The following is a 23,597-nucleotide window of genomic DNA, read 5'->3' on the forward strand; positions in this document are numbered from 1 at the left end:
ACTCTGGTGTCTTTCATCTTTACCAGTAAAAGTAATGTTTCTATCTGTCAATTAAAACCTTTTCATATTGTTTAAAACCTCATTTCTGATTTTGCCTAGGGTAAATTTTGGGGGTGTTGTCTCATGATTAGTTTGGAGCTTTATTAATCACAATAATAAAATTTCATATAGCAGGAAGTCAGAGGGAGCTTAGGCAACATTCAATCCTACACTCTTCAAAATGTATTATCCAGAATCAATGGCTTAACTCACAGCATTAATTGGCTGGAAAGTTGTGAGTCCTCTGTCTTAGTTGTTAACCCCTTGACTGCTGTTCCTACATACATCGTATTACAAATACTAACAACACCTGCCTCACACTGGCTTCCAGTTCTGGCATTCGCTTAGTAGCATTAATAGTGGAAGGGTGTTCTTTTCTCCAGAAGACTTAGGAAAGAGGAAATAAGTTTAGCTTTCAGCTAGAGAAAGATGGCCACTCACTCAAGTTATTCTTTCTAATATTAGTCATAATAAGGAAATTCTTGGTTCCTTCTGAGACAGTGCCAGTCATGAGCAAATATTGCTCCCTTTGTCCAAAATTTCCTCAGAAGCCATCTCTTTCATCATTGGTCAGTTCAATTCTCTCTGACCTCCAAGTAATCTTTTTCCCCCCATTTGTTAGCTGTTCTATCCCCCGGAGCCTGACTTGGTTTCTACCCCTCCTGGTGTTCAATATGTATCTGTACATAAATAAGTTAATGAAGGAATAAAGAAATTCACCATGGTAACATGCAGCCAAAATAAAAGTCTATTGGGTGATAAACAGCAGTGTGTCTGATCGTGGATTGATGTCTTTGCACTAGTGGGACTACTGTTGAACTCAGGAATCACTGGAGTGCAGGTGCCTGGAAATAAAGACCAAGAACTGCCTTAGAAAGAGAGCCAAGCTGAGCCAAATAAGAAAGAAGATTTTAGAAAAGTCATGACACTCCAAAAACAGAGAGAATATTAGTATTGCAGAAGAACAGCAAAGAGATATAGGAGGTAAATTGCTTCTTGGGGTGGATAACAGTCACGGGGTCTGTAAAAGATGGATACTGATGGCTGCAAACAACAGAAATATGAATTGTAACTGGCTGAAATAATCTGATAATATATTTTCTGTCATAACTGGTAGTCCAGGGTAGGCAGACCCCTGGGTTGGATGATTCAGAAACTGAAAATATCATCATGGGTTCTTGTTCTTTCCAACCCACGGCTTTGCAGAATCTTCATTATCAACATGACCTCTGAATGGTAGCACAATGACTAAAGCAAGAGTCTCATCCAGATAATAATGCCCACAGGAAGGAGAAAGACAATTATTCCCTATGGCTCTCTCTCCACTTTATTTATGTATGTGTTGTCCATTCATTTTTGAAGAAGGCATGCTCTTTATTACTATTAATGAGGCTTGTAATCCCCTGACTGCAGTTTTCTCCCCAAACCTTAGCAAACATAATTCTTAGAGGCAGAGCCTACAGATCGACCTTCCCAGCAATGAAACTTTTTCAAGAAGCTCTCAGAACATTTTCCCCTCACATCTCATTGATTGGATCCCATGTCTTTTCCTAACATATTACTCACAAGGCAAATGAGAATCGCTTTGCTATCCTTCTAGGAGTTATGATCAGCTCATGCTAAGGTATATGGCTGCATGGGAAGGAATGAATACCTAAAAAATATCATGCTGGGGAGAAGGAAGAAAAGGGAACTGCTATGTGGCCAATCTAGGTTAGCTCCAAGACAAGTGAAGATTCCAGTTATCATAAGAGAAATACCTTACATGGACATAGTACTTAACAGTATACAAACCCTTCCAAACCTCTGAAGTAAATGAATACTATCATCCCATCTTGCCAGATAAGGAAATGGAAGTTCAGCTGACCGATGTAGGAAGTTATATAGTCAGGAAGTAGCAGTCATAGGTGGGGAGTTGAACCTCTGGTGAAAATTTGCCTGGTTCCTTGATATAGAAATTCTGAGTCACAGAGTTTTGAAAGAAATTTTACAAGTAAATGCTTGATACACTGTGAAGCTGTAAATTAAATACATTTTGTTTATCATAATCACATTCTATTTGCTACATCATTTATTCATTTGTTTATTCATTCATTTATCCAATAGCTTACTATGTGCAGGACAAATTGCCAAGTACTCAGGACTAAAAAGATGAGAAAATATTTCACCTATCCCTGCACTCCTGTGTTCACAACACAGCAGGCAAGATTAAGGTGAGTATTGCCCATATTTCCTATTCTAAATGTCATTATGGGAAACCATGTAAATGACATTGAGAGAAGGAGGAGAGAAAAAAGAAATGCAAAATTAAATGTACATATTGATTGTAGATACATATAAATTTCAGAATTATTCTAACCTGGAGGAAGAGACTGTCAAGAAGAGAAGAGACTTGCCAACCACGGCATAAATGTTACAATGAGGTGTATAATCCACACAATGTCTTGTGTTTCCACAAAATGAGGGGATGACTCATCCCCCAAGGGGGAAGTGGGGATGATGTGACAGAGGAAGTAACATATTACACTGAATTGAAGTCTGGCAGATAGAAGAAAATCCAAGAAGGAACAACACAGTAAGACATGGGGGCAGGAAGCAACATTGGATAGTCAATTCATTGTGGCTTAAGGACAGAAATCTTCCTCATATCAAACAGACAGAAACAGAGAATAAGGGGTGGGGGGAGACAGAGAAATTGAGAGACATCTGGGTAAACATACAAGGCAATCCCACAGGAAGTATTCAGCTTCTCGATTATTTATTGAGCTACTAGAACCAAACTCCTCAGGATGCGAGTCCCCATCCCACCACTAACTGGCCTAAGCGTCCACATCGCTTCACTTTACCAAGCCTCATTCCTATCCTCTGTAAAAGTGTAGAGTACCCATGCCTGCTTCCTAGGAGAGCTCTCATGCTGCACACGAGGCACAGAGCTCAATGCTTGGTGTGTGGCAAGCACCCAATAAATGGTAGCAGTCTAAGAAAAATGAGAACATTAACTCCACTCTCCAGTCTTGACACTTAAAGAGGCACCTTTGTTAGGTGCTAGACACACCCTTCAGGCAGTAGAAACAGTGATAAAGACAGAGGCTGTGACCCCAAATGTAGAAAACCTCATTTCTGCAACCTCTTCTGGAGGTAAGGTGGGGTTGGGGGAGATTCTGAAGAAGAACAGAGTGCAAATGGCAGAGGAAAAAGAATAGAGGCTATACCACCGGGTGTTTCCTGGGGGTGTGGGAGCAGTAAGAGAATCTCCTTTGAGGTGTACGGTGATTTCAAAATAAAGACACTGGCATCATTTTTCACCTGAAGATGTCTGAAAATGAATCCCCCTCAGTGGAGTATGAGGGAACCAGATGGAGGCATGCTCATCAAAAGAAGGGACCCCATCCTGCTCCTTATGCTCTGGAGACATTGAAAAGGTGTTCTGCGTCCTTAAATGGAGAAGACAGAGGCAAGAGGAGGCATCATGCTGACACACTGCTCTGGATAACAGTCCAGAGGATGGCTCTCAGAGCTGGCAGGACCTGATGAGGGAAATGACAGTCTCTCCTCACCAGGAAAAGGAAGCAAAACTGAATGCTAGGGGACACGGGCAGTGTGTGTGTGTGCACCACATAATCCAAGACCACCATTCCAACTGTGAGCCCAGACCTACACCAGCCCGGATGGAGATGGGGAATGCCTCCCGGACAGCTGTCAGACCCTTCTTGTGGCACCGGCTTTGAACAACTCCCAAAGTAGGGACCAGTCCAACCCACCAGCAACCCAGGGAAAGAACCAAAAGTGCAAACCTCCTTCCCACTAACTCAGATCATCTTGGGAAACAGAGAGGAAGGGCAGAGCTTAGGATCTCACTGAATATTAACTCTAAAGACACTAAGCTTTAAACTAGTAGAAATTTGTAGCCTAGGTTTCTGTTCTCTGCCATTGGTTTAGTCTGTTTGGCCTGTAATAACAGAATACCATTGACTGGGGGGCTTATAAACAATGGAGACTTATTTCTCACCATTCTGGAGGCTTGCAAGTCCAAGAACAAGGTGCCAACAGATTCAGTGTATGGAAAAGGCCCACTTTTTGACTTGTAGAAGACTATATCCTGTTGTATTCTCACCCAGCAGAGAACAGAGAATGGGTAAGCAAGCTCTCATCTCTTCTTAGAAGGGCACTAATCCCATTCATGAAAGCCCCACCCCCATGGCCTTAATTACCTCCCAAAGACCCCATCTCCTAATACCATTACATTCAGGGTCAGGATTTCAATATATGGATTTCAGGTTGGGGGCCAAACAGTCCATATATGTATTAATATGGAACGATTCATGAGATAGAATGAGTTCAATCATAAAAAGCCCCAAGTTGAATGCATTCTAGTTGTTCCCAGTAGTTGAGAGGATTAGGTAGCAATAGTTAAAATTTACTGAATGCATGATTTTGCCAGATTTACATGGATTGTCAGGTTTGATCCCACGACATATGTAGGTGATACTGCTATTTCTATTTCACAGAGAAGAAACTGATGTAAAAATCCTGTGCTTCTTACCGTACACATTAAAACTAGAGGTAATGGTTAAAAAATAAGCAGTAACAAACTATTTTATCCTGTTCAATGAAGCAGCAAATGTCATTCTGATAAGACATGGGTACAAATGTCACATAATACCTCATGAAACACTATCCAGTACAAACATATATTTCCCCAAGTCCACAAGCCCTGCCCATCTAAATCAGATCACATGCTCCCAGGAAAGCTTGGGAAGGAGATTCAGCCAACACCCATCTTTCTCCTCTCTTTAAGCTTCCACTCTGGATCCCAGTCTCCAGGCTCATGCCAGCCATGTGATCTTACAACCACGTAAACTGAGTAACTTATCTTCTCTGTGCCTCCATTTATGCATGTGTCCAAGAAGATAGGTACTGCACACGTTTCAGTATCATAACAATGGCCATGGACAAGTCATGCAGAACACTTCACACATCTGGCCCAGTGGTTGTTACTTTCACAACTGGCAGGGCTTGTTCTTCTCAGCTACCCAATCAGCTATAAAGCAAAACTCCCAGAGTGCCTGGGTGGCTCAGTAAGTTAAGTATCTGACTGTTGCTTTTGGCTCAGGTTATGATCTCACCATTGATGAGTTCAGTCCTGTGTGGGGCTCTGCACTGACGCTGAAGAGCCTTCTTGGATTCTCTCTCTCCCTTCCACTCTCCCTCTACTCCACTCATGTGCTCACTGTCTCTCTCCAAGAAGTAAATAAACTTTAAAAAAATTAAAAATGGAAGCAAAATTCCCCTCTCTGATATATAAAAGGTACAGGCAATAATTTCCATGTTTTTCCATCCCAGGGAAAAACAGCCTCTTATAAATCAAAGCACCTTGAAAGACACAAAGAAATCCATTTCTAACAAAAAGACATAAATTCCCTACACAATGGGTTATTATCCTGATTAAGATATTTTATAGGTCCAATCCTTTCCCTAAACCAATGAAAATAACATTTGAACTCTTTATTTTCATTCTCTTTTCAGAGAGGATGTGGGGTTGCCAAGAAACAAAGGCAACATATAATGTGAGACCAATTAAGGAAAAGAAAGAGAAAATAACAAATTGTGAAGGAAATAAAATCAACTCATTCTCCCAAAAGGTCATCCAGATCTAGGGGGCCCAAACATCAGACCTGGATCTGAGTATTGTGTTTGTTATGGCAGAAGTATTTGTAGTGTTTCTAGGAATTTATACCTTTTACACTTCACAAACATTTTTTATGTGTTTCTCACAGCACCAGCAATCCAATGAGGAGATCACACTCCTGGGTTTACAGATAAAAAAACCGAGGCTCTGAAAAACGAACCCATCAGACCCAGCCAAGAGTCTTGTTCAATGCTCCTCTGTCACACCACAGCCGCCTACGTTACAGTACAGGGTAGGATTTTCAAGTAGAAAACAACTTTAGGGGATATCTAGTCCAGTTTGTAGAGGGCTATTCTGAATAATGCATGATGCCAATACTCACATAAATAGTATTAAATTTAATAAAATAACAGTGACATTTATGATGACCAGTGGCACATGCTTGATGACACACCTGGCCCTTTCTTTCAGGTTTGTGATGGGCCTTTTTATGAGCCAGAAGCAACTGGAAGTTTGTATCAGAGTATGACCCAGGACCATTTTGGTTAGCTCAGTTGGGGCCTCAAGATTCACATCATGATCACTGAGAAGTCATGAATTAGGCATTTTTAAAAACTCTCACTGGTTAAATAATGCTTAGCAACATCATCTTCCAGAAGCACATCCCTTCTAATCGTGATTAGCCTTTTCTCATGATTCTGCTCAGCCAGGATTTTTAGTGTTTTTTAATTGCGTATTTTATGATATTTTAATTTTATGTTTATTCATTATTAATCATCTTTATTATATTTTAATTGTAGATGTGGCATCCTAAGCAGAGAGAGGGAACACTTCACAAATAAGAATATTAATTTATATGTCTTGAAATAATAATTAGGGTTTTAATAAAATTACTTGCCTTAATGGGTCTCTGTAGAGTGTAAATCCCCCCCCTTTAGTGAACTAATAATATATGAGGTGAATATCATTAAGATCTGTGCTCATTTCTAACCAAAAAATGTTAAGCAATAATAGTAAATCTTCAGAATATTTACCTAATGGCACGTGGCCTCTAAAAAGCAGTGTAAGAGCTGCATACAAAGAATAAAAACTAAATGTATCCTATCTCATTCTGGTGTCTCCCAAACCACTTTGTACTTGACTTGCTCCCACATTAGGAAAAGCCTACCTGTCCACACACAATTCCACAAAGCATCCTGAGTTTCAGGGTCATTCAAGATGCACACCTGAAGTGATAATATTGACCATTGGGGAAGCTGTCTGGAATCTAAGGATGCCATATGGCTCTGGAAAGATCAAGTAAGACTCAGATTTTCAACACAAGGAGAGGACTGCTTGGGTCCAATGCTATAAATGGGGAAATTGGAGAGCAAGGAAAGGAAGCCACTTGTTTGATGCTTTTTGGCCACTGGTCAGAGCCTCGTGGAGAAAGAAGGAGACTGAGAATACCTAGCCCTTCACTAAACTCAGACTGCCTCAGTGGCTCTTGGATTTGACTTTGAGTTCTCCTACTTCTGTGTTATGAATGCAGGAAAGAAGCTATATGTGTTCCTTTGAATGGATGCACTTTTTTGTATTGCTGTCAAAGTTTATTTTCAATACCATCCTTTGATGTATAGCTTTCTTGTCACTTGACAGCTCAAATAACTTTCCTCCATGTTATAATCAGCAGCAATAATTTTTGGAGTTGACATTTCTTCTTCCAGAAAGAGGGTACTACAGCCATTATGGAATTAACCTAAAATTCTTCCAGCATCATTTTAAAATAGTGCATTTATAATGGCTTTGTGGGCATATCTGTTACTGTAGGTTTTCCATATGTTCTTGTAAATCTGTTAATTTTCTTAAAGCAGAATCTATAAAAATTCTCCAATAGAAAAGAAATACAATTGCCAGTAAATCCTCCCATGTAGGTAGGAGGTTTTTTGTTTGTTTGTTTCATTGTTTGTTTTGTTTTGTTTTGATTTGATTTAATTAACTGTTGAATCAGCTCCATTCACATTACTTTAGTGTTACCCTTTGGGGTTCCTGGGAATTTGCCAATGCACTTAGGAAAATCACTGTTGTCATTCTATCTATGAAGCCAAGGTTTATCAGAGCATGGCCACTAAAAGTGATCAGAAGAAAGAAAAGCAGCTCCCATGAACTCTCAATGAGTGCTTTGTCTTATGCCAGCCCCCTCTTATCTTCAAAACCCACACACATATTTTCCCCTTGCAGGGTAATTACAGCTCCAGACATTTTTAGAAAAGCATGTACTGCAACTAATTATGAGAATGAGTCCCTCTCATTCTCTTCATGACCCGTTAAAAATTCACTGTAAACCTTCTACTACAAAGTCCAATCCCCATGATGTCACAAAGCCCAGCCCAAGGAAAAGAACCACAGAAACTAAAAGAAAAAACTTCTCAGATCCTTGGCTCCCAGTTCTCACTTTACCAATCAAGAAACAAAGTACAACAAGGATGCCTAAGAGTCCAAAGGTGATGTTAGCACCATAGCAAATTAAGGAATAACTCTGGCAATAGCAGAACCCACCTCCAAGAACAGGGATTAAATGTGGGAAGTAAAATTCTCTTTAGAAGGTGGCGACAGGGAAGGGCAGTGCCAAAACTCATGGAGGCTAATTTTTTTTTTCTTTCAATGGATCAATCATAAGCTCTTAGAGGAAACTGGTTAGCCAAAATTTCTTTGCAAGTGGCAGAAATAAACAAAGATGACAGCAACGTATAACCTGAATTCTGAGAGAATTTAACTATTAAGTCAACAGTAAAAGATGCAAAATATGTAAAAGAAGTCTTAAAGATAAAAACGACTTGGAGTAAACCAGCAAGCCAATAAAAATGGATGTTACATAACAGAAAATACTAGCTTATCTGAAGAAAGAGTGAGGTAAGGAGATAGGATAAAGGAGGGGTCCCTTGGAGCCTGGGGAAGCAGAAGCACAGAGCCTAGTGCTGGCAGGAAAGAGAGGACCTGGCTCACAGCTTGAGCCCTCTAATCCCTGTGTGTCCTTCTTGGGAAGACATTCCCTGAGCTATCTTAGCCCACTGTCATTAAACATCTATGCCCTAATACTAACTTCCTTTGTTCCAGTTCTGTGTTCATCAGGCAACCTTCCAATTTTCAATTCATTTCCAGAATACATTTGCCAGAATTCTAGGCTAGTTGTGTTGGTACTTACATTTATCTTGGTAAATCACTCAAAGTGGCATGCCAGTTTCTTGCCTGTAAGTTTGTCTAATGTAAATGCTCTGAATCTAGTTTACAGAAACAACTGGAAAATTAGTAAAATATATTTGAGTAGTTTAGGCCTGAATGCCTAAAGATATTTTTCTGCTTTTCCTCTGTTATACTGTGCCTCATCCCCCCCACCACTGGCATCATTGATTTCCCACTCCGCCTCCATCAGACATTGGTCCCCACTTTCCACAAATCTCCTCCAACTGATTCCTGCAGCTTCAGACTGACCATGTGGCTTAGATTATTCTTATCTCCCCTTCCCCCAGTTTAGATCTCTAGTATACAATTATGATCGAGACCCCTTACATTGGCGCAGCATCCAGGATAATCCCCAACCCTGCTTTAATCCCATAAGAAGAATCCATCAGCTAATAGAGGATTCAGTATTTAAGCAAGGAGCAGTCCAGGTAACAAATTAGACTGAGATCCTAATGTCTGGCCATTTTGTTACTTTTTTTTTTTAACCTCTCCTCCAGACTGAGTGATAATACTTTCCTCCAACCCTAGAGAGAAATCTCCTGGCTTTAGCCCCTATTAAAACCCACTGGTAACATTTTTGTTATTCTTAACTGGAAAGAGTGCCTGGGATTCTATATCTCACATGGAACTGGGAGCCAAGAGTTCTGGGCGACAGCTTAAATGTTTTCATTAAATAGCCATGGTCCCCTAGGATGGTGTCATTTTGTCATGGACCCTAAAAGCTGCACAGGACCTGAGGGATCATCCAGTACGGCCTATCTCTTAGGACTCCATTTATAGAGCAGGATGTCGCCAAAGTTACATCTGTAAAAATGAGGCTTAAAACTATTCTGAGACCCAAATAATCCAGATTTAGTTTTCACTCTACCAAGCCTCCTTCCTGTCTTAATTTCACCGCAGCAAATGAAATGCTTGAATTTAAAGGAATTGCTACAAATGAACTTTCAGAATACAACTTCCACAAACCTTCCCATCTTAGGTTCCTATCTCTATTTCAGTTGAAATCATGGGGGAGGGACTACTAAGAAAACTTAAATTTGTAGCAAGTCTGCCAGCATTGCTCAGCTGGTAGAATGTAAGACATTATCCATTCCCCATGAAAAACATCCTGCCTGACAATGAAGCTAACACAGAGGAAGGTGGCTCTCAGGGCTGGAGACAGCATCCTGACAATGTCTTTGGGGTATCTAGAAACAGATGAGTCTAAAACTAGGCTTGGTACTGAAGGCTTAAAAAAAATTCTATTTCTACTTAATTTGGGTAATATCTCTTTGTCTTGAGACCAAAAAAGGCCTAACTCAGTGATGGAGTTTTCATGCTGCTTGGGAGACAGTGATGGCTGGACAGGTATGAGGTTCTGGAACGAGGGCTGCAAAGTATAGCGTGGGCTGAGCATTCCACATAGATTCCAACACTACCAACCCAGCTCTTCAGTCCATGGTCCGAAAAAGGTGGTGAACTGTGTCTCTCAAAATTTCAACCACAGTGATCATGTCAAGCTTTTAGTCTTGAAGGAAATCCCTTGCCCATCTCATTCCCAGGCAGAGCACAAGTCAGAAAAAACAAGTAACAAAGTTCTCCCCTTAGAAAAACGCTTGTGGCAATGAACTTCCATCTTTCTTTTGAACTCTACCTCTTTTGTGTTTGTGATGTGAATAGACCTTACAATTAATTATCACCATGAATAATATATGGCTGTGAGCCTAAGAAATAAGTCAAAGGTTCCAAAAAGGTTTATCCCCAGTTTCACACATGGATGGGTGTTTTTGCAAACACACATTCCATTTTAAACATGTCAGCACATTTGGGGATAGAAACTTTTTGGAGCTGGCCTCTTGCAGTTGGCTCATTAGTGAACAGCTCATGCAATCAATAAGTTACTGACCGAGAGACTAAGAGTTTCTTATCTATGCCTTTGCATGTTCAAATGTCTCAGAAATATTGATGAAACTACATTTCTCTCTCTCTGTCTCCTTCTTTTCCTCCCTCTCTCCACTCCCCTTCTCTGTCCCTCTCCCTCTCTGTCCCCCCCTCCTCTGTGTCACAATAATTATTGGAACAGAATGGAGTTTTGCCAATGCATAATTTTTTCTAAGCCCCAAATGTGTCTTTTGGTCACCTTGCTTTTCCCCTCAACATCAGCAAAAGGTTCTCATTTAAGTGACAGGCCTTTTTAATAATGGGCTGAGGCTTTGCAACAATTTCAAGATTTCAGGTAGGATGTCCAATATCCTAAGACATGATAAGTGTCCAGTTAAGGATACAGTTCGAAGTTCCACAAGGGAAATAGACTGGGCTAAAACAGTGGGCATTCTTTATGACAGCATTTGTGCTAAGTTAAAATGGTTATGCTCACATTTTTTGGCATGCTTTCTGGGTATCTAATTTTTGTCAATGTTTCTCATTAATGACTGAAAAAGCCAATGGAGCAGAGATCATGCTCAGATTAATTTGGTTGACCAACTGAATCCAATTGACTGTTAGTGAATTATTAGCAGCCCTGTAGATATGCATGAATAATTTTGGCAGATATCCATAATATTCCTGTCCATGACTCTCGCTAGTCTGTATGGCCTGAGGACAGAATGGATGAACATAATTGCCTCTTCTTTGGGCATCCCAGCTAACTAGCATTCTTGGTACTGACCAACATGCGTGTAGAGGAGCCCCAACCTGCTGAGTCTTACAGATGTAGGAGAAAATCACTGCATTCTGTTGCTTCCCTGCTGAAAGGAAAAGCCAAAAAAGGCACAATCCTTCCCATCCCATCATTAGCTCTAGTGAAGCATCTTGCAGACAGAGCTCGAACTCAGGAAGCAGAGATCCATGTTACAGTTCCAACCTGACCAGGTGATAGCTCTGATGACTTCAGAAAATCATTTCAATTCTGTACTTCTCACAGCATTGGTGGTATAGTGGTGAGCATAGCTGCCTTCCAATTCTGTACTTCTCATTTCATCATTTGCAAAGTGGACTTAATAACGTCTAACTTCTAGAGTTCTTGGGAGGATGCTATGCCAGCTAAATGCTATAAAGGAGGAGCTTGGAAAATAGTTACTGCTAAAAATTTTAGAGAAAATGAAAGAAAAACATAAGAAACAGAAACACTCAAGAAGAAACATAAAATATTAATATTATCAAAGCAACAATAATACTAGTATTATTATAAAATTATCTCACCAGTAGAATCAAAATGTGGCATCTATAAGTAGCTTTATGTAGTACTATAAACAAGGTTGTCTAAAGATGACTCTAGGGGTTCTCTCTGAATTGTCTGAGTGATGAGCTAGCCAGCACTGGGGACTGACACTTCCCCAAGCAAGAATCTTCCCCATAACCCCGCCGCACATGGGTCTAGAGGCTTCCTTCCTCAGCAGGAGCACCTGCAATGGCACACAGGTCCTGAAGTCTATAGGTACTAGTAAGCCAGTTTTCTTAACCAGCCCCTGTAAACAGCAGCACCGAAATCCAAAGCGTCTGAATTCTAAGCAGTTTATCTGTCTTTTCCCTTCATACCATACCCACTTGACAAGGCCACTTTCCCTTGTTAGATTTTCTGTTTTCGTCTGTTTGGTTTGCTATAACAAAATACCACAGACTTGGTAACTTAAAAACAATAGAAATTTATTTCTCACCGTTGCAGAGGCTAGAAGTCCAAACTCAAGGCACCAGCACAGTCTGGCACTGGTATAAGCCCTCTCCCTGGTACATATGCCCTCACATAGTATAAGGGGTAAAGGAGCTCTGTGGGGTCTCTTTATATAGCACTAATCCCATTCCCAAGGTCTCCACCTTCATTACCAACTAGGCATCAACGAAAGTCCTACCTTCTAGCATCATCACACTGGGTACCCGGATTTAAATATACAAACTTGGGCTCCGGGCAGGGTGGGGAGACACAGACATTCAGACATAGCACCTTAGGAAACGCAGTAATAATAGACATGAAATTTATCCCCATAGTTTGTTCAGCAAAGTATCCTGTCCCCAGATTGCCTCCCCTTGGGGATAATGAGAGAATTCTGGACCATGTGCTTTCTTTTCTTGCTAACCCTTGTTTTGTAAATCTCCCAAATAAAGCCCTCTTCCTTTACGATACCCTGTGATATTGTGGAATGTGTCTGAAGCTTGTGGCACAAATGCCTGTCTTCAGAATTTTTCTTCCAATTGATTCTGAAGACGCATCCATGAATTCTGGTTACATCATCAATCATTAAATGGGCACAGATTTTTGTCTTGTGTGCAGAGCACTCTACTATTCTTAGGAGTCAAATTAATTAAACATTATCCCACTCTCCCTGCCCTCAAAGGGCTTGGTTTTTGTCATTATTGTGCTGTTATTCTGTATCTTTAGTAGAAAGGAAATACAACAAACATAGAACAAAACATAAATTTATCCTCAGGGGTCTCTGCATCATCTACTGGTTAAGAATAAATTATGAACCAGGCATCTACTGACCACTTTATAGTCAGTGTTTTACAAAATTCCGGGACTTATCCTCTGATAAGAGAACTCAGGTTCAGAGAGGTTAAATAACTTGCCTGAGGTCACACAGCTAGTGAATGATAAAAAAGAGTTTAAACTCAGTTCTGCTCTTGTAATAATAAATTATCCTCCTTCTTAGCAGCTTGAATAGCCAAAGGGAAACTCAAAGCAGATGAATTGAACTGGACTCAGCACCAACACATTTAACCTATTTTTTCTCCAGTCGCTAAAAGAGTACCCCAAGGGCCTACGAGTCCACATGTGTCTCTGTAAATGACTCATTTATCTCCAGGGAGTGACTTAGTCATTAAGGAAGAAAACAAGCAGAGTAGTTCTAGACACACAGATCATGTTCCAAAGTATCCTTGTCTGCCGATCAGACTCATAAGGCTCATATTTAAAGCCCTGTCATATTTAAAGTGTTGAAAGCATAAATTTGAGTTTTTACATAGCAAACAGAAAAAAATAAGAAGAATTTCTGAAATTATAGCAAAGTCTACAAAACCTGTACATGAAATAAACTAATATTTTTTTGAGTTTTGCAGGAACCTGCTTTTATAGTCTTTCAGATATTTACTATTTTAGGGGCCTGAGGCACAGGTCTCTTAGCTGTGAAAAAAGGAAAGAAATAAAAAATGAGCAAGTAAGTGCTACAAATCATTTGAATGTGTGTTATAAATTCCATTCATACTACCATCAACAGTAAAGATATTGACCCGAAAGAGGTAAATCTGGAATTCACATTTGTTCACAGCCAACTGTGTGCTGGGTACTGTTTAGGAAGATCATCTCATTGAATCTTCAGAGAGGGAGCATTTGTATTTATTTTTGCTTTTCCATCCTTTGATTCCCCCTCCTATGTTTAAGTAATTCTCCTCCTAATGAGTCTTGCTAGGAGGCTGAGCCTGCGTTTTATTTTGGTAGCTGCATCCCTTACAAAGTCAAGAACCAGTCCAGGTATAGGCATCTAGTTGTGCCTGGCCCAAGAGTTGGCACAAGGAACCAATGAGAGAAAGAATCAGCAATACTGCCACTATCTGTGTTGATGCTCCTCCCACCCCAGCCTGTGTCTTGACTTTGGCTATTCTTTTAGGATCCATGTCTGGTTCTCCATCATGCCAAGTGATTCTTTGAATCCATCCTGCCCCTGCATTACTCGGCCAGAATTGATTTCTGTTGCTTGCGACTCTAAATCCTGACTGATCCACTCACAGCAATCTTTCCTGTGGCATGAATATTATTATGCCTATTATATAGCCAAGGAAATTGAGCCTTCAAGATATCCAGTCACTTTCCCAAGGTCCTGCAGCTTTTAGGAGATGGTACACAGGGGACTGAATTGTAGATGATAGATTCTCCCTATGCTTTGGTAAGAGCTACACAGTGGTGCCCAAGCACATGTGAGCATCGCCATCACCTGGTAGAAACTGCCAGGGAGAGACAGTTGCCTCAAGGCTTCTTCTCTGAGTTGCAGTTTGCAAGGTTGAATTGTTAAGTAAACTCACTTAATTTAGGAGACCAAGTTCTTATGCTGCCTCTTCTGAAAAAGTACTCTGGTTCTCCCAAGTAAATGCTTTCTTAGGTATTACTGTGTGTTTTGATATTGATGTTGCTATAAGGGTGTATTTATTCAATGCTACCAACCTAGGGCCCTTCACAGAGTTTAACAACAAGAGACCCAGGAAACTTGGTCTGAACTCTATCTCAGAATACACACAGCAAGTGAGAGGTGAAGGTGGGTGAGAGAAGTTTCTTCTCTTATGCCCCAGCACACCGAGACTTGAGAAATCTGCAACTTTTCTGAAGTGGAAGCTGGATATCACAGGGCTGGGATCTGTTACTGTCCTAAACTCTGAAGGAACACTAAGGAAAGGTCATTGCAGAATGTGACATTGTCACTTATGCATTTACAAAATGCCCCTTATTTGCACAAGAGGCTCAGGGGGTCACAGTCGAAGGAGGTTGCAAGAGTCCAATGTCTTAAAATTCAAGTCTTCTCCTCTATTGTTCCCATATCTCAATAAATAGCCATTGTGGGTAGAGAGTGGCTTCAGTGACATTCCAAGTAGTGAAGACTGGGACTTTCCTACCAGCTAGCAGAAGAGCCTTCCTTGCAGTGAAAATAGACTTAGACCCTGTGTTTAAATGCAGAAAGCACTGCATCCTGAAGAAGTGACAGATCCCAGCCAAAATGAAGCAAGACCACTAGCAGCTCCAGTAAAGTCTGTGACTTCCAAGTGAGGAAAGGACCACATCACTCCACCCCTACCCTTAGATACCATGAACACCCTAGCCTGGAGATCCTGATCATCTTCAGCATGTGGGCCTAGGACTCCATATGCCCGGGGTCCAAACTCCACCTCTGCTATTTGCTAGTCATAACTTCTGCCTAAGAACTTAGCTTTTTATGTATCTCAATGTCCTCATCTATAAAATGGGAATCATAGTAATACCTAACCACATACAGATGAGATGAAGAAATGAAATCCTTCCTTTAAAATCTTGACTGTAACTCAAAATACCATTTGTCTCTAAATCCTCATATATTCTTTGGTTCTTAGGTAAAGATGAGTTAACGAACTCTCCAGCAAATTCTAAAGTTAGCCCTGCTGTTTCCACACTCTCAAGCATCATGGCACGGCCAAGTTATTTCACTTCCCCAAACCTCATTCCCATGTGTGCAAAAATAGCTAATGACAGATTAGAATAAGCCTCACAGGCTTCAGGTGAGGATCAAATGCAAAATATATATATATATTGAAATTGCTAAAACCGGCTAAAAATTGGCAGAGATGGTTAAAAGTTTTTCAAAGATAAAAATTAGGCTTCTTGCTGTTTCTTGAGCATGCCAGTCATATTCTCACATCAGACTTTGATCCAGCTGTGCTCTGTGTCTGGAATTCTTTTCCACCAGCACCTCACCTGGTTTGTTTCAACTCAAAGACCACTTTTTTATAAGGATCTTTTCTGATCACTCCATTTTAGTTAACAGTGTGCACGCACGCACACACATTCTTATCCTGCAATAGTTTATAAAATCCATTCATTATATATTTTATTTATTTGTCGGTTACTTGTTCTCCACCCTCATCCCAATGGAATATAAACTCCTTGAAGACAGGGATTAACAAATCCTGTCTCCCCAGGAGCTAGAGAAGTACCTGGCATATATTAGGTACTCCATGAATATTTACTTAATGTGTTCCAGAATGAATTCAATCGCATCGACTCTGATATAGTACAGGTTAGCACTGTGGTTGAAATCCTCTATTCCTCTCACTCTCAAGGCTTTACAGTGGCCAGGCTTTATTTTTATTACTTTTTAATGTTTATTCATTTTTGAGAGGCAGAGAGAGACCGAGCACAAGCAGAGGAGGGGCAGAGACAGACACACAGAATCAGAAACAGCCTCCAGGCTCTGAGCCACCAGCACAGAGCCCAGTGTGGGGCTTGAACCCATGGACTGTGAGATCATGACTTGAGCTGAAGTCGGACACCCAACTTACTGAGCCACCCAGGCACCCTGGCTTTGTCAAGGTCGCCAAAAGACAGTGATTTATATGCTGTGCTTTCTGCACAGTTTCCTATGCAGGACTGTGCACAACTACTGATCTGCCTGGCCTCCAAGGAGTCTGGGCCTTCACCTCCAGCCTAGGCAGTATTCCTTGGATGCTCTGAAGCCCTACTTCACAGGCTCAAGTGATTCCAGAGAGGTGCCTCAGACGCCAGTGGTAGGATATGGGGGGCAGGGGGGGGAACCTAGGGGCCTGGCTTTCAGATGCCCACCCCTCACCTGATATCCAATATAGCATTGCCATGTCCTCACCACTTTACATAGCCAGCTTCCAGAAATTGTGGTGTTGAAGAAATGACTCTATAGCAGATTATATCTCTGGAGACATCCCTACAGACACTCCAGAGAAACAAAGATCTATGCCCTGGTGCCTAGCACCTCACTGATTGCATTCCTTTAAGACCAAATTATCCTGCACAAGGTAACACCTGAGTCCTTGACACATTAGCGAGAACAAGTTTATTAGCCCACCTTCCTGAGGCTGACAGGAGGACTGAAGACCTAAGGAAGAGAGAAGAGCCAGAGCCATAGCACTATGACAGGAGCAGAAGTCTCCAGAAGGGGAAGAGGGATGCGCCAGAGAGCACTGGCCTGTCTCAGCATCACCCCAGGCTCACACTGGTCGCTAGATAACATTGCCCTGCTTGCCCTACTCTGTCCCTACACAGATCAGTCAGCCCAAAGCCACTCATGAGCTGGCAACCAATGCTGTTTCCCACATAATCCTTCTCTGTGCATCCTGCCAGCGAAACAGATTTTCAATGGCCTCTGTCTGTGGGATATTGCTACCCATTCAGGGGTAAATTTCCAGTGCAGGGCAGCATAATGATTCCCATTAATGCTGATATTATTCATGCAGCTAAAATCCACATGCCCCCAATGAAGACATTCCCCTGTAGAGGCTACAGCCCGTATCTGCTCAGAAATCCTTCATTACAGGTAGGTAATGTGTTTGCTCTGTATAGGAGTCTGATGCACAGTAATGGCCTTCCTCATTGTGCCTTTGAATCCTGCAAAACACCAGGGGATTTTTATGTGTCTATTTAATCACTAAGCCCAAACTTCCACTGCCAGCATCCTGCTTCCAGAGCAGATGACAGGAAACGATGCTCTCTCAAACTTAGTGTTGAGTCTCATCCCTTGCAAATGTATTTTCCACATAGAACAGTGCTTTTGATCCCCACTATTTACATTTTAAGTTGAAAAGGACTATCCTGTTCATTCTAGAATATTTAGCAGCATCTCTGGCCTCTACCCATTCAACCCCATCCCCAGTTGTGACAACTAAAAGTGTCTCAAGACATTGTCAAATGTTGCCTGGGCAGCCCCAATTGAGAACCAGCAACATAAAAAAAGTGAAAGGAGACATATCCCCTCCTGTCTTAAAGACCCAGATGTGCAACTCAGTCTACTCACTGGATGCCCTCACAGATAGCAAGAAAGCAGGTGTCAAGAGAAGCATTAGATAGGGAATCTAAGGAGTGCCAATAGTTAGGGAATAAACTCAGGTTTTATTTGTTCCAAATTAAATAATTTAAGAATCAATCCCCAGTTAGAAAGCGGGGGAGTGACCATCTGAGACCACTCCCCCTTGAGACAAGGTTGGAAACTTGGGTCCAGAAATGGTAAGTCTCGCAATCATGACAGCAGAGACAACAACTCAGGTCCCCAATCTCCAAGAAGTTAACTTATTGTGGCTTTCCTTCCTTCATTTATTTTTTCAAGAAGCATAATTTTGTATTGAATTCAGTGTACACTGCTGAGCTCAGGCCTGAAGACAGCAGAAAAAAGTCATATTTCCCAAAAACGACAATGGAGACCACTTACCAATTACCTTCTTGCCTGGTATCCATGGATGAGGTATTTTAAATCTATCATGTCATTCAATCTTCACAAAAAATCTATGAGGTTGGTACTATTTCCTCACTGGTGATATTGATGGGTACAATTAGACACGGTAGTCCCATAACTCATGTGACAGTTACAAAGTCCAGCCTTATAATTGGAAATATGTCAGGAGTCCTCTAGGAATGATGTATTGGCTAGTGCACAGAGGAGTCCAGAGTCTTCCCCGTTGGTAAAGGAACACCACCCATCTGCTGGCTACACATGATGTGTAGGGAAAGAAGGGACATTTGTAGCGGTACTGTGCTGGGGTCAACCTGGGCTCTGTCCTTTTCTTTGCATCCTTTGAGCTAATCATAGAATGTCACTGAGCCTCGATTTCCTTCTTTGTAAAGAGACTTTAGGACATCCAGCAGGCAGTTGACGTGATTATAAAATAAGAGTATGCCTTACAGTCATCAAATGCTTCACTAACTGTTAGACCCCTTTCTTTTTCCTAATCTCTTTGGGCCTCAGTCCCCTTATCCATATAATGGAAACAATAAATGTAGCTACTTTGTAAAGTTGTTGTGAGAACTAAGAGCTAAAATGTATAAGGTTTAGAGGTTAAAAAGTGTCAGCTTTGGTTATTTTTACAAATGTAAATAGGTATGGGTAGATCAAAGGGGAGAATCAACAGATATACCATAGACATTAAGTAGCATGTTTTCCTTCCAGTGCCCACACCCCTCCCAGCCTACCCTACACACCAACAGGTGTGAGAACTGGGATTCTTAAAAGTAATAAGAATAAGAAATAATTTGCCCAAGATTCCTCTGAGTTGGTTGTGCCTTTCTGGCTTTCACACCCAGCTCTTTCTCCCTCTTTCTGTTTACCTCCTCTAAGCTATACTGAACCTAGCCATGAGTAAACCTCCCATGGATGGAAAAACCAACCCCCATATCGCAGACTGCCCATGCAAAGGTCCCATTACAAATGTTATGGTGTGGTGATTGAATGTAAGGACCATGGTTAGATTAATAGCAGAGCACCTGTGGGGCCTGCCCTACTTGGAGACTTGTGTTAGTCACTTGGTTCTCAGCTCTGAGTGCCTCCTCTGAAAGCCCTGCCTGACTGACTCTCAGAAACCCACACCGTCTGGTTTTGGCAAATCACCTGTTTGCCTCCACAGCACTTATCAATATTTGAAAACATCATGCTTATTTTTTATTTGTTTATGACCTGTCTCCCACACCAGAATGTAAAATCCACAGGGGCAGTGGCCTTATCTTTTGAATTGCTGCTTTAATTCCAATGCCCAGAACAGTATCTAATCATTATAAGGCTCTTAGTAAATATTTGTAGAATTGATGCTTGATTGTGTAAATTGGAACTCAAGATCCCTATGTCCTTCTTACCAGCCTTTCCTTTGCCCTTGTCCTATCACCCTCAACCCTGACCGGTGCCTTACATACATCCAGCAGAGCCCCTGGGTCATTAAAGCAGATTGGATCTTCTGAAGAATACCCTGGGCCTGGTCTGACTGGGTCCCAAAGCAAAATCTTAGGAGCTCTAGAACCTACCATTGCTCTGATGATCTGTAGCCCAGATGTTAAAAATCTACTGTGATGCACTTGATTCCATGCATACAAAACTGGTAGTGTTTCCAAGACTTGAGATTTCACTGAAAGTCAATTCAATAAACATTTACCAAGCACCTTCAATGTGCTTGTCATTATATAAGCAAAACAGGCACTAACAATCAATATGAATATGATACAGGTTGGCTGGCCAAGCTTCCTGCCCAAAACTATTTTCTCTGTTTCCAGAAGTGGTGATGGAAAATGTCATTGGCTTTTGGTTCTCAAGAGTGAATGCTGTTTGAATATACACATCAGGGAAACCAACTTACCATTCTAATAAAGATCAGTTCACCAGACACTTTCCAAGATAACCATTTACCAGGAATTATATAACATAGCACAGGTCCTTGGAAAGTTGATGGAGACAAGGGGTACCGGCAATGAGAAAAGGGGGCACAAAAAGGGATGGAAGAAGGATCACAGGGACTATAAACTGAATGTTTGCGTCCTCCCCCAAAATCTGGAGGTAGGGCTTTCGTAGATAATTAGGTCATGATAATAGAGCTTTGGTGAATGGAATTAGAACCCTTAATAAAGAGACCCCAGAGCTCCACTCTCTCAGTGCAGAGCCTGGTTGAGATTCTCTCCTTTTCTCTCTGCCTCTCCCCCACTCATTCTCTCTCTCTCTCTCTCTGTTCCCCCCCCCCAATAAATACATAAACATTTGAAAAGAGAGAGAGACCCCAGGGACCTCCTTTGCCCCTCCGACCCTGAGAGGACACAGGAAGAATACAGCCATCTGTGAACCGGAAGTGGGTCCTCACCAGAAAGCGAAACCGCCAGCACACTGATCTTAGATTTCTCAGCCTCCGGAACTGTGAGAAACCACGTCCTGTCATTCATGAGCCACCCCAGTCTATGGCATTCTAACAGCCCAAGTAGACTGACACATGACTGATTCCTTACTGTGTCTGAGGCTCAGTTTCTTCCTCTGTGAAGCAGGAATAATGACACACAGCTCCGAGATCTCTCGTGATGAATAGAGAATTCCTATGTAGAAAGTACTTAGCATTATGTCAGGGTCAGTAAGTGATATTTGTCATTATGACGATAGCTTACTTAGGTGTAGGTCTCACAAGGGTGAGCGGACCCCAGGAGAGCCTTTGGGTATCCCCCTTCGAAGGATAAGAAACATGTCACGGAACAGGACTCCTTAAATCGCTCTTTCACTGTACCTGACAGTGCTAAAACGGCTTCCCCAAAGTGCTTGGTCCCCACGGGCCCCTTACTTACCAGGAGTATCTGCTTCCTCCCTCGTGTGTTCTGCTCACCCTCCTTACTCCCATCTGCACCAATTAGCAGGGAGCAGATTGCCGGGTCCCAAGAGAGCGCCTGGAGAACAGACATGCTACAGGTCGTGCCAAGATCTGGGGACCTTTCAGCCTTCAGAGCTCGTAAAGGCAACGGGTCGAAAATGAAGATGTATTGGGAGAACAGGAATTACAAATCTGCTGGTTAAGTGATGAAGTGAACGGAAATGAAAAAGGTGGCATAAATTATTAAGGGAATGCTAGCGGCTCCAGGCCAAGGCAATGGATGAAGGAGGCTGGATATTGTTCAAAGGTTATGGAAAGAACCCTCAGCTGTAACCTGAGGCCTCACCGTGACACAAAGGAGAGGGATTTTACTCCCAGTGTTTTCTATATTTGTTGCTGGCTGCACTATTTTCAAAGATGTCTTTGATTCCCTTGTTAGCTGGTTCTGTCCACTGAATAAATACAGGAAATGGCTTCAGATTAACATACAAACACAACTTGACACCTAGCATCCAAATAGTTGAGCTGAAATATTCAGGTAGGTCTTTTGGATTCTAGAGGGTGTATTTGGAATAACAATTCAGAGTGATCACTTCCAAACTTTCAGAACTTTCCTGATCAGCTATGCAGGGGCCTGAATATAATTCTCCAGTTATCACTGAGAGGAGCATCAAAAGAAAGACAAGAAATTATTCAGGAAACATTACAAAGTTCTATGTCTGCCTTCATTGGATTATAGTTGGGGATTCATAGAGAAATGCCTTTGTAGCTTTTTTGCCCATAGTTCCTTATGGAAAATTGTATTTTTAATTCTGGTGACAGAAGTAATATATTTCATTGCAGAAAATCCAAAAAATGGTAAAGGACAAAAAAGGGGGGGAAAGAGATTTATGATCCCACCACTCACAGATAAATACTATCAATTTGGGGGCACCTTAGTGGCTCAGTCAGTTAAGCATCCAACTCTTGACATTGGCTCAGGTTGTGATCTCACAATCATGAGATCAAGCCCATGTTGGACTCTGCACTGGGCATGGAGCCTACTTATGATTCTCTCTCCCTCTCACTCTGTCTCTGTCTCTGTCTCTCTCTCTCTCAAAATAAATAAATAAACCTCAAAAACAATCCTGTGATCTAGTATATATCCTTCCAGGGGGTTTCATGTTTGTTGTATTATTTAATTGAGATCATACTTTTCATAGTGCTTTATGATTTTTAATTTAGTATAACAATGTACTATAAACAGTTTTCCAAGTTATTACATTTCTTCTTCAACATAATCTATAATATTTGTGCAAATAAAGTATCATCTGTTTACACTGCTCTTTAGAGAATACACATATGCTTTTTATATATTTATATATCTGTTTATGGGGCTGTTGACGGGCACTTAGGCCACTGACAGCTTTAAATAACATTACATATGATGGAGGAAGAATCAGGAGATCTGGAATCAGAGAGGAAGATCTCAGAATCTAGCCTTACAGGGTCAAGGAGAACTTCCTGGAGGAAGCAACACCTGAAGATTACTTTTTAAATTGTGAGGCATGACAGATGATATTAATCTATTTATCCTTCACAATTGACCGAGATAATCTTACCATTCCCTTCAGTTGACTACACTTTAGACAGATATCTTCTTGACTCTAGGTTCTGACCTCCTTTTCCTAAAAGCATTTACTTTATTAAACTTATAATTGTAAGTTCTCTCCCTTCTCTTTCAAAATATGAATCTTTTTAAAAGCTTCTTACCAGTTTTATGGCCCAAGAATTTCTCAAGGACCAGGGAGCCATCCATTGGAAATATAATCATAGAGGAAGGAAATCTCTCACTTTCTGTGGAAGGAAAAGAACTTAACTTTGACAGTCTAACTTCCAGTCATGAAGATATGAGAGAGTTTAGTTTTCCTTTAGGTGGACCCAA

General features: G+C 41.3%; 1 long non-coding RNA gene across 1 annotated transcript; it reads right to left on the minus strand.

Annotated features, from left to right (window-relative positions):
* Window positions 1–802: 802 nt before the first annotated feature.
* Window positions 803–21,733, minus strand: LOC115285848. The gene is made up of 3 exons (XR_003905717.1): window positions 21,651–21,733; window positions 21,324–21,407; window positions 803–884 (listed from the first exon to the last, which is right to left on the minus strand). It is a non-coding gene; the product is annotated as an uncharacterized LOC115285848 (long non-coding RNA).
* Window positions 21,734–23,597: the final 1,864 nt, after the last annotated feature.

Source organism: Suricata suricatta, chromosome 1, assembly GCF_006229205.1.
Source record: "Suricata suricatta isolate VVHF042 chromosome 1, meerkat_22Aug2017_6uvM2_HiC, whole genome shotgun sequence".
Lineage (NCBI taxonomy): Eukaryota > Metazoa > Chordata > Mammalia > Carnivora > Herpestidae > Suricata > Suricata suricatta.